This window comes from Monopterus albus, unplaced genomic scaffold (genome assembly GCF_001952655.1).
Source record: "Monopterus albus unplaced genomic scaffold, M_albus_1.0 scaffold197.1, whole genome shotgun sequence".
NCBI classification, from domain to species: Eukaryota; Metazoa; Chordata; class Actinopteri; order Synbranchiformes; family Synbranchidae; genus Monopterus; species Monopterus albus.
In genome coordinates this window covers 75,475-87,879 of record NW_018128077.1, presented here as the reverse complement: position 1 = coordinate 87,879, position 12,405 = coordinate 75,475, and positions in this window count along the sequence as shown.

The following is a 12,405-nucleotide window of genomic DNA, read 5'->3' as shown; positions in this document are numbered from 1 at the left end:
CTACAAGGATCAGTAACATCTTATGATTATACTGTATCTTTTTTTAATTTTATTTGTGTCTGAAAAGTAACTAGTAACTAAAGTTATCAAATAAAAGAAGTGAAGTAAAAAGTATCATGTTTGCCTCTAAAATGTAGGGAAGTCAGAGTATGAAGCAGCAGAAAATGAAAACACTCAAGTAAACAAGCCAAATACAGAAGCCTCGGTTTGTGTGCATCAAAGGCAAAACACACACTGAGCACTTACAGTACAAAGGTACTGAATCCACAGTGACTGACTGCTGATGCCAGTATGATTATCTCTCTGGAGCTAAACGCGTCTTGATTTAAGAAAGATCGCTGTGTGTGGTTCCTGGCAGAATCATCTCTTAGGTTCCTCAGCATGGAGACGCTCAGAAAGATTCCTTGCACAGCTCAAAATGAAAGGCTTTCAGAAATTCACCCAACCATATTGCCCCCTCCAGGCAAGCTAAGCTGCATTCTAGCCAAGCAGTGAAAGAACTGTTTTGTCTGCATCCTTATTAGAGTTTGAAAGGAAGGCTACAGTATGAGGTTTGCATGCTTTGATTTTTGGAATCGAACAGCAACACACACTATTAATCCACTGAGACAAATTCTTCTGTGATTGTAGAATTTACATGTGTGTACATTAATAACACTTAAACATGCAGTTTTCCTAAATTCCTTGTAAATGGGTTTATCTGCAGTAGGTCTGTTGTGTCAAACCCCACAGAAGGCACCGCCATCAGTATTACATAAGACAAGCAGACACAGAGCATGACTGAGAGAGAATTTGCCCTTTTGTACAGAACAGGCAAACAAACCCAGCTGATTTATCACCACATAAAAATAACAGAGAGAGGTGCTCATTAGTTTGCTACTAGCAAGTCTATAAATGCAAGAATATTAATTACTGTGAGCTCTGACAGGATCACAAGGCGATTAAGTTAATGACTAGGCTACTGCACAGTGGAAGAAGATTATCTCCAACTTGACCTATCTGATTGAAAATAAATTTGCTTTGAATCACATAAGGTAACACAAGGTTAAGTATGGATAATGCTGGCTGTAGCGTTACAGTGATTCCCTGCAGAGGTACAGCTTGTTTGCCTTTTCATTACACAGCATGTGAAGTGATTCAAGAAAGGCTTAGGATGGCATTCAGTCTTTTTAATTAACAAATACCATAATTACAGTGCCTTGCGAAAGTATTCGGCCCCCTTGAACTTTGCGACCTTTTGCCACATTTCAGGCTTCAAACATAAAGATATAAAACTGTAATTTTTAGTGAAGAATCAACAACAAGTGGGACACAATCATGAAGTGGAACGAAATTTATTGGATATTTCAAACTTTTTTAACAAATAAAAAACTGAAAAATTGGGCGTGCAAAATTATTCAGCCCCTTTACTTTCAGTGCAGCAAACTCTCTCCAGAAGTTCAGTGAGGATCTCTGAATGATCCAATGTTGACCTAAATGACAAAGGATGATAAATAGAATCCACCTGTGTGGAATCAAGTCTCCGTATAAATGCACCTGCACTGTGACAGTCTCACAGGTCCGTTTAAAGCGCAGAGAGCATCATGAAGAACAAGGAACACACCAGGCAGCTCCGAGATACTGTTGTGGAGAAGTTTAAAGCCGGATTTGGATACAAAAAGATTTCCCAAGCTAAACATCCCAAGGAGCACTGTGCAAGCGATAATATTGAAATGGAAGGAGTATCAGACCACTGCAAATCTACCAAGACCTGACCGTCCCTCTAAACTTTCAGCTCATACAAGGAGAAGACTGATCAGAGAGGCAGCCAAGAGGCCCATGATCACTCTGAATGAACTGCAGAGATCTACAGCTGAGGTGGGAGACTCTGTCCATAGGACAACAATCAGTCGTATACTGCACAAATCTGGCCCTTATGGAAGAGTGGCAAGAAGAAAGCCATTTCTTAAAGATAGCCATAAAAAGTGTCGTTTAAAGTTTGCCACAAGCCACCTGGGAGACACACCAAACATGTGGAAGAAGGTGCTCTGGTCAGATGAAACCAAAATCGAACTTTTTGGCAACAATGCAAAACATTATGTTTGGCGTAAAAGCAACACAGCTCATCACCCTGAACACACCATCCCCACTGTCAAACATGGTGGTGGCAGCATCATGGTTTGGGCCTGCTTTTCTTCAGCAGGGACAGGGAAGATGGTTAAAATTGATGGGAAGATGGATGGAGCCAAATACAGGACCATTCTGGAAGGAAACCTGATGGAGTCTGCAAAAGACCTGAGACTGGGACGGAGATTTGTCTTCCAACAAGACAATGATCCAAAACATAAAGCAAAATCTACAATGGAATGGTTCACAAATAAACATATCCAGGTGTTAGAATGGCCAAGTCAAAGTCCAGACCTGAATCCAATCGAGAATCTGTGGAAAGAACTGAAAACTGCTGTTCACAAACGCTCTCCATCCAACCTCACTGAGCTCGAGCTGTTTTGCAAGGAGGAATGGGCAAAAATTTCAGTCTCTCGATGTGCAAAACTGATAGAGACATACCCCAAGCGACTTACAGCTGTAATCGCAGCAAAAGGTGGCGCTACAAAGTATTAACTTAAGGGGGCTGAATAATTTTGCACGCCCAATTTTTCAGTGTTTTATTTGTTAAAACGTTTGAAATATCCAATAAATTTCGTTCCACTTCATGATTGTGTCCCACTTGTTGTTGATTCTTCACAAAAAATTACAGTTTTATATCTTTATGTTTGAAGCCTGAAATGTGGCAAAAGGTCGCAAAGTTCAAGGGGGCCAAATACTTTCGCAAGGCACTGTATGTCTTCCCTTGTCTCAAAACTTTCCCAGGTTCTCCCCGTTCTTTCCTTATATCTTATCTCTGTCTTCCAATTCCCGCTTCTTTCTCTGCCACTCCCCAAAGAAACCTGGTGCCTAGTGAGGTTTTCCAGAGTTCAAGCTTACAGAAATATAATTTTGGTTCATATTCTGCTTGACGTGAAGAAAGACATTCCATCTATAGCCTTGAATTTATTTATCTATGATCTGATTCTAATATCAATTGTTACTGCATAATTTCAGACCATAACTTGTAGCCAAGTTAAATGTCTCTCTCCTAGGTCAGTTAGGTATAAAAGGGCGGAGCCCAAGACAGGCAATCAGGAATCTAGCTGATAGTGCAGCAAGGTCCAGTCAGTGGCTCTGGAGCAGAAGACAGGTGTGTGAATGGGGTAAAGATAGGTCAGTGATTTAGAAATGGCAACATAAGTGAGGATTATGCCTGTTAATATGAGATAAACTAGCATAGGAGGACAGGCTTAGTAAAAGTGTTTGATACATGCTGCAGGCTTGAGCCCTACTTCCTGGTGTTAGCATGAGCAAGCTCATGCAGTATAAAAGAAAGCAAAGTCTGGCTAGTTATCTGGTGAGCTATTTGAAATGTTTGGTGAGTTATTTTAATTGTTTAGTGGTTAGAACAGCAGTTGAAATGTTTGCTAGTGTTAATGACTGTTTGCTAACAATTAGCCTGAATTAGCCTGAGTGGGGTTGTGTTGGGTGTGTGGGTGCAGAAAAAGAGGTTCTGGGACACTGGAACATGCTGTTGAGCCTTCTCTGTGTCGTGGGTCCAACTCAGTGAAACACCAGTTAGTGACAAGGTGCCCACCTGATGACCTGCATACAATGCAGATGCTGTGTGTCAAGCCACATACAGTATTTGCTCTTTGGTTGGGTGAGAATAGGATTCAGGGATGCTTTGTGTTAGGGTAGGTTAGGTCTGGAAAATAGTGTTTTATGACGACACCCCTCTTTGGGGCAAAATAATGGGTAAACAACATTTAACTCATATACTGAGCTTCCATATGAAAGAACTCCCATTTTTTGGCACATTTAATTGTACATTATTGACTGGTAAGTTGAAATACTAGTGCCCTGACTGTGCATTACATCACCTGTGGACACATGCACTGTGTGAACGCCTCAGGTTCAAATCAGCTTGTAGGATTATAATATGACTGGGAGGATGGGTGATGTCACTGGGAGGAAGGTGCAGAGTTATACAAACTGACATAATCATTCTGGAAAGATTTCACAAACATTCTTTTTGTTATTAAGTAACAGCCTAACACTCTCTTTGAGGCAAGTGTAGAGTAAGTCATAGGATCAAGCTTTATTAACTATGGGTTAAGAAAATCAATCTACTATACAGATATTGCCATGAGACATAGCATTAAGACCCACATGGCTTTGTTTGACATCCCTCCTTTATCTGACATGCCACTATGTTGTTGTCTGACATGCCCAGGCTGTTCAGTCAGGAGACAGAAAACAGTGATCTCAGTTTAAGGTTGGGTTGGTATTATCCAGCTCAGTCTCCAGATTAATCTGAAATAGGATGGATTGTATAGGTTTGGGTGAGGTCCCTTAAGATTGTTTGTAACTTAAGGTTAAGACAAATGTGCTTTTGTTACTGCAACTCATGGGATAAGGGGAAAGCTGTGGGTGCCAATTTGGGGATTTAAAAGGTTTCCATGTAGGAGTTGCCAATTAAAAAAAAATGTTTTCAGGATAAGCCTAAGGCCAAAAAATTACTTAGTGCAGGTTTCAGCACAATGGTGCTTTGAGCTAAATTCTAGTCAGTGTGCTAAGAAGTTAACAGGTGGCTGTATAATGACATGTTTCATTTACCATATTAGTATGATAACATTTTCTTTAAACACTGAACACCATTAATGTCTCAGTTTGTCAGATACAGTATTTCACTTGTGACTACAAGTGTCAACGCCATGGAAGCACTAGAGGAAAAGTCAGGGGATCAACAAAGTAATTGAACCAGAGAGATGAAATGTCCGAGTCACATTTTGCAACAGAAGCAAACTAAATGTGAAGTTATTCCTCTCCCACTCTCCCAGTGGGAAGTGCTACCGAGCTGGACTCTGCTCTCTGCTCTTATAAGGAAGCCTTGTTGTCAACTTAGGGATTGAACACAGAGGAGGATGAGCAGCTGTGGGTGTGCAGAGGTGAGCGAGTTTCCCAGCAGCGCACCAGATTAGGTGAAGTCATGACAAAACATTAAAGGGTCAACCTAGTGTGCTCACTTGACCAAAAATAAAGATGCCTTTCATATGAGATCACTGCGGGAGTCTCCCTTACATAGTCTCAGGCCTTTCTGTGTCAATAAGCACACATTTGACCCCCAAAGATCACAGGAAGACCAGAGTGCTTTTTAGCCTGCTTATGTAAGAACACAACATCTGGACCAAAACTACAAGTTTGATCTACTCACTGTAATTTGAATTGATTTCTTCTCACTCTGCATCAGTGTCTCACACTTCCTTTGAAGTTGTTCTTGATTACATTATTCTTGTTTGCACAGTTTGACTAGAGAGGACACTGACCAGAAGAAAAGAGAAGTTCCTGGTTTTGGTGTCACCTCAGGTATTCCCACAACTCTTTATGTGCTACTGCTGTATCTACTGTAGCTGTAATGTTAAGATAATCTGCAGGGGTGTAAATGTTTGCGAGGACTGATAAAAAAAACTCTTGTTACAGTGGTCAATGTCTCCACATTCCAGCAGTGTATTAGGTGGAGAAGTTAACAATTACATGACCTGTGTTTAAGATATCTGTCTCATCATTTATCTATATGCTTTCAAACATCAAATGCTCACATGTGGGCCATGTCCAGTTTATTGCATTTTCCATCATTTGTCACACTTTTATCCAAATCTTCCTTGTTGACCTTTAGCAACATTTAGCAACAGTTCAACCACATGTGGTTGAGAGATAAAGTCCAAATTCCCATTATCAAGAGAGCAGCAAAATGCCTTTTTTGGCTATACCACAGTAATCATAGGCCAAATCAGCCAGCTGCTGGGAAGAGCTCTGTAAGCTCAGCTCTAAGTTGCATTACTGCTGCTTGACCTACCACTGGTAAAATTCATCAGCACGCACAGGCTGGCAGAGATGGGCTGTTTTGGGGATTTGACTCAAGGAAATAGCTTAGATCCTTGTGATTAAATTATGATATATAAAACAGTAGATTTTTCCCCTCTAGGGTGTGACATCTTAAGAATTTTATTTGCTTTCTTTCATTTGGTGTAATGTCTGTTTGTGTTACAGTGTGAAACAGATATGACTTCTGTGATCCACTCCAGACCGACACAAACACAAGGGGGAGTGAGGTGCTAAGATTTGCAAGAGATACTGTACATAAGTGAGTCTATAACTTGCTTTTGACCACAGAGCCCTGTTATTCCCATATTAACTGTTCATCGTCTGTCTCAGAAACGAATGTCATGCTAGAGAAAAATGCTCTCTCCACTAATGGTTGTTGAAATCCACCAGCACATCCTGTGCAGCACACACAGAAAACGGGACAGACTATGGCACTTCCTGTCTGTTACTCATTGCTAAAAGTGGCTCCCTTGAGGGAGGCATTTCCACTGGAGAGGATGTGCTAAAGAATAGGGGAAAGGGTGGTTGTTTACCACAAGATGTTGACACATGTTAATATTTGACTCAGCCGAGGTAGTCCCACGCAAATCACAAGCATAAAGCCAGATCAAATATTCCAAAGTCTTTGTTTCTCATTGTAGAAATTTGGAGAAACGCGTACCTAATAATGGGAGTTAGAAGTGTTGTCCTGCATGACTAGTCTGCAGAAGACCGTGAAAGTCTGTCACATCCCTCAACTTATGATGATTTGGGGAGGGGTCGGTGCAGTGACAGACACTGGCTGGCCGTTATTAACACTGTAGAAGGACCGTCAGGCACAACTGAATACAAATGGAGACACAAAAAGATGATAAGACACACATGAACTTGGATAGATTCACTTGCATCTATCAAGGATTCATTTGGAAGGGACATATGTCTCTCTTTCTCACTCACACACACACACACACACACACGCACACACAAAGCTTACAAAGCTTCACTATCCAACCAGATGCTCCAGATGCTGTCCAGCTGTTTGACACTTGTTTTTGCGCAAAAATTAAACAAAATCTAAACGTTATTCTTTATTGAAATGTTTAACAGCCAAGTAAAACTGTAACAGAATCACTGAATGAGCATGACCTTTGGGGCCTGTTCTTTCCTCAGAATTTATTTTCAAGTGAAAGTTTTCAAAGAGAAGTCTTCATGAAAGAAATGCGGAGGGTTTTCTTTTACAAGGAATTCCGTGAAGAATAACAAACAACAAGCTGTTCTGTTTTTTAATGGTTTCTGCAAGTAGCCAAACCTACTCTCTAATCTCCCATGGCCACCAACAAAAGCAAAGCCTCATTATGTTGGCATGGTAATGAAAAGGGAACTGATGTATTTTTCTGTTTGGTAGCTGTGATTTAACTTGTTTTTTGCTCAGGATAAGGAGCTAAAACATAAAAAAAGAGACCCCACAAACTTGGTCTACAGTGTTAAAGTGATCTGCCTGTAGATACTGTATGTTTGTTGTCCAGCATGTGTTTTCATTTTCATATCTATGTGCCATGACCACTAGCTAGACCAGGTCACACTAAGAGGAACAGATTTTGTAGAGGAGGAAAGCTCACTAAATCAATATACAAGTTGGAGCCTCTGTACTGGCGTCAGATTCCTTGGGTGTCTAATCATGCGTGGCCACCAAAGATTCAGATTCTGATAACAACAAATTTCTGAAGCTGGGCAGAGTGTAGCAGCTCGTAGTAGAGCATAGTGGAGTAGGGAGCGCTGGGTGGAGCAGAGTGGATTGATTTGGAGTTTCACACTAGTGCTACCTTAAGGTACATGTTGTAGCTTTTCACTGGTTAAGAATGTAACCCACTCCATTGTTATTTTTTTATGTACCCTTCCTAATTTTTATATCACACCCTGTGTAAAGACAGAATACACATAACAAATATATTTCCATCCAGCCCAGATGAGGGATGTAATAAATCAAGAAAAACAAATATTATGTAAGAATACCACTAGATATTATGCAGTGATTCCTACTGGGATCTCAACCAGCAGTGGATTTTAGAGGCCTTATGCTCTTCTTAAATCCCTTTGCTAACAATTAGAGTAGTTTAGTTCCCAGTGTCACACCCCCATTATGTTCCTCATGATTACGCTCTGTCTCATTTACTTAGATTTAGATTTCACACAGAGAAGCAAGCTGAAGCTTTCTCAAGATTATGTTACATGGGCCTTTTGTATGTTAGCAATGTGTGGGAAAATGAAGTATGCAGGTGTGCTTGCATCTGTTTTTGAATGGTGTGAATGCATGCTCACATGCCACTCTTCCTGGAGACGCTGTTTTGACAAAGGGTCATTCCAACCTTTGAACCTTGATAAATGTAAACTCTGCCTTCCTGTGATGAAATTCCTCTTCTCAAAAAAAAAAAAAAAATCTCCCTAACGGTCTCTCTAATTTGAGCTCCTTCTCCCACAGTGCCTTGCAGTAAGTGGATTATTTGGGGGTCAAATAAAGAGAATTAATAAGGAAACAAAGATGTTTATGCACAAAGTGTGTTCACATTTTTAAAAAGTTATATTTATTTATTAATATGAGAAAAAGGGGGAATCTGCCAAAGGACCTACAGGTTCACCTTCACCCAATTTGTGTCCAGGCCAAATTTACTCCCACAATGTCCCAAAATGGCCCCAGTGTTTTTTGGTACTCTTTTCTAAATTACTAGTCTCCAGGGACAAACACCAACACCATTTATAAATTAGAGTAATCTACCGTATCAGACTTCCACCCTTTCCAGTGCTACAGTAGAGTAACAGTATGTCTAGAATGTTAGCAAACAACATGTGATTAAATATATGTTCCTGGGTGAATCCACCAAGTGTTAGCAGCTTAACATGCGAGACCTCAAGCCTATCTGGTGGCTAGGTTTTACTTTTGTTTCCATGTTTTAATACAGCATATTTCTCAACAGTAACAAGTGTAGCTTAGTTGGTTTCTCATGTCTCTTTTGAAAATGTAGGATGGTTCGTTTTGTCACTCACACCGGGCCACCCTGTAGCTTGCGGACTGGAGGGTGTGTGAAAAGTTAGGGTGGAGTTGAGTCTGCAGCTTTGAAGAGTCTATAGGTCCCACTTTCCACCGAGTACTGACGAAACTACCATCTTATTTTAAACCTTACACTTTAATAGCCTGTAAAAACCATTCTAAAGTCTGCTGGTCTGCATGCCAGATGAATAGGAAGGTCAGAGGTCAAAGTGTTTATTTGTCATATGCACAGTTAGGAAAGGTCTTTCCCTGTACAAGAATTCTTACTTTTCCGTCCACATATATGCCACACAATACAAGTGAAATATAAAGTATAAGTAATAGTAGTAATATAGTAATAAGCAATAATACAACAGGAAATATATTTTAGTATATACCTACTGTATTTTTTAAGGTTTTCTACCTCAGAACAGAGCAGCATGGCCCCACTTGCCGTTTGAATCATTTACTGTAGCCTTTGCTCTAGAATATGAGTTAGTTACTCATTCAGAGAATGTCAAGGTCAGTGAGACTGCTTCAAATAACAAGTCCAAGTGTATCTGAATTAACAAAGGCCACTGGTCTGGAACAGTGAAAGAATCAACTTTGTTATTTCTTGAAGATTTAGTACTTGCTTCATCATAAGCAAAACTGGATACTTTTGCCTTGCTGAACTCAGCTTTGCAACATTTCTCTGCTATAGTCATCCCAGGCTGGATTCATCCACACCAGAAAGCTGTGCTGCCTTATTTTTAGTAGAGGACAGGCAGTAATCATCTCACTCCTTTGGCTGTATAGCCTGTGCCTTTATGGTCGCAAAGTTCTTTTGGTATGTTTCCACAGAAACCAGACAAATGAGTCACTAAACAAGTTCAGCCAATTCAGCTCTTCAGTTGGGGAGGTGGATTTCCAGCTCTTTCTCCATGCAACTGGACTGGAAAATGAAAATGGGAGAGAAAACGCTGGCACGCTGCCCAGTTCTGTTCTTACTTAATCTGCCCTACTTCTCTGCCACCTCCACATCTCTGCTCTCTCACCCTCCTCTTTTCCCTCGTTTTATTTGTCACTCTTTTCCAGCATCTTTGTATCTCCCATACAAGCACTGTTTCCCACCCTCAGTTTCTCCTTTTTTCTTTCACCTTTCCACTGCCCTCACCTCCATATGTCAGCACATTTGCAGGATGGCAGCTCCAAATAGTGACAAGACTTACAGTAACTGCTTTAAAAAATAATTAGCCGTTCCCAGAAGTGACATTAGCATGTTTACCAATCTGTCTGTCATGCTGTGACAAGCCAAAGATCTCACTTTGGTGAAAGAGCCTTTTGCTGTGCAGAGCATTTATTTGATTGTTTTCCCACCATTTTATCTTTTCTGCTTTCTCATTTTGCACCTCACTCATTACTTTCTCTTTTCTTTATTTATCCCACCCCTCAGCCCCGCTGTCCTCATGTGTCCCATACTTATTTGTTCTGCACACATGCAGACACACACCACACCCTTCTCCTCCCACCACCGGTCCCTCAGTTCTCCCCTCTTTTTGGTCTCACTGGAAGGAGGCCCAGCATGTTGGAAGCAGTGGATGACTGATTTCACTGATTCACACTCAACACACCCAGCAGATGTGTGGGGTAGAGGGGAAGATCATCGAAGTTTGTACATGAAAGTGACAGAGGATTAATGATTTACCTATGTTAAACCTGTTAACTATTTTACTACAGAAAGGGGAGGGAGAGATTAAACTGCGGTTGTTTATATTGCAGGCCTCTGACCTCTCATGACTGACTCAGTGTCGGCTTGGAGAAAGTTCTAAATGAACGCCTCCTTTTCAGCTAAAACAGTTTAACTTAACCCATGAAAGCTACTGATAACCCTTTACCGGCATGCTCTTGATAAAATCAAATAAAGGGTCTGGTCTCCCTTCATGAATTTCTGCACTCTGAGTGATGCAGTGTGCTCGCACCACTTGTGTATGAGGTCTTAAACATATACTGCAAAATACATTCATGTTTTGAGAATGCATCAGGGCTGAGTGAATGGGCGGCACATTTAATGACATACTGTATGTCACGACACTTAGGAGACTATAAGATTACAGTTCTTTTTATTCCGAGAATTTGATCCATTCTCTCCACTTTTGGCGAGACCTACTCATAATATGTCTGTGGGGTTTTCCTTGTCCCAGCTGCAGATGCTAGTTACATACGTATTTAGTTTTACTGGCATTTAAAGAACATGTTCAGAACTTGCAAGTCTGTCTTAACACAATTATCATATGCCCACATGTGTACTGAAATAGTTATCATTTGATGTAATCATTCTTCATGACCACACTGGCTGTCAAGCCATACCATGATAGGATTATAAGTGATAAGGGACACAGTCCACATTCCTCACTGTGCAAAAAAAAAAAAGCAAGTTAAAGTTCAGCTGAAATTAATATGAATCTTCAGAAGTCTGACTTGGCAAAACCAGGTGACAGTTTGTCCATTTCTGTGTTGAAGACACTGGGGGACACTTTTTTACTCATTATGTTTTTGTTCTCCAAGATGCTGCGAGATCCAGTTGTATTTATCTTGTGGACACACACAAAGACAGACATGTGAGGCAATACACAGCCCTAATAATCTTGTCACACTGTTCCACTGATCAATACATTGCAGTGAGCCAAGAAAGGCAGGGAAGATGGTAGTAAACACGGACATAAACATAAACATACAGAATAAAATGTGTAAAAAATTGCTTGGTACTGTATATGGTCTATGTGCATATGACTCATTTGTTAGACCTCAAGGATACACACAATGAGTTTAAGTGAGTAACAATGAATTGTTTGTTTAAAAAAATTCTGCAGGGCACCACAATTATCATGTCAACTGAAGATGGCAAGAACATAAATGTTAACCACTACTCATTTACTATTGCAAGACAATGCAAAATATGACCAGTTTTTGAAAAAGACAGTCTGACTTTGTCAGGCTGAATGAATAAAAGGAAATGAAATTCATTCTGATTATTAAACTATAGCTAAAATGCATTTACCGAGTGCCCCTGAACACACATACTGTATAAACCATTCCTTTGTATTTACCTGTATTTGACTTTGTTGATGTGCTTGCAAAGATTTGAAGAAACTTAAAAAATCCTTTAGATTTAAAAGTAAGCATTGTAGAGTTTTTCCCCTCCTCCACTTTTCTGTTTTGTGTGAGTAACATGACTAAAGTGGATGAAGCTTCAAAGGGCCTCCTCTCGCCATACAAAGGTAATGTTCACCCACCTCTCTTTGGGGCCCACTGAGGAATTACTGGCATGCAATAGAGATATGCACGTGTCCTTGATTTTTTCTGTGTATCCTCACAGCTATCTCCAATGCCTCTGTCCTAAATCCCCCCCACTCTTTCTTTGGAATTCCTAATCTCCTTGTGGTTTGTCTGCCTAGCATTTTTCA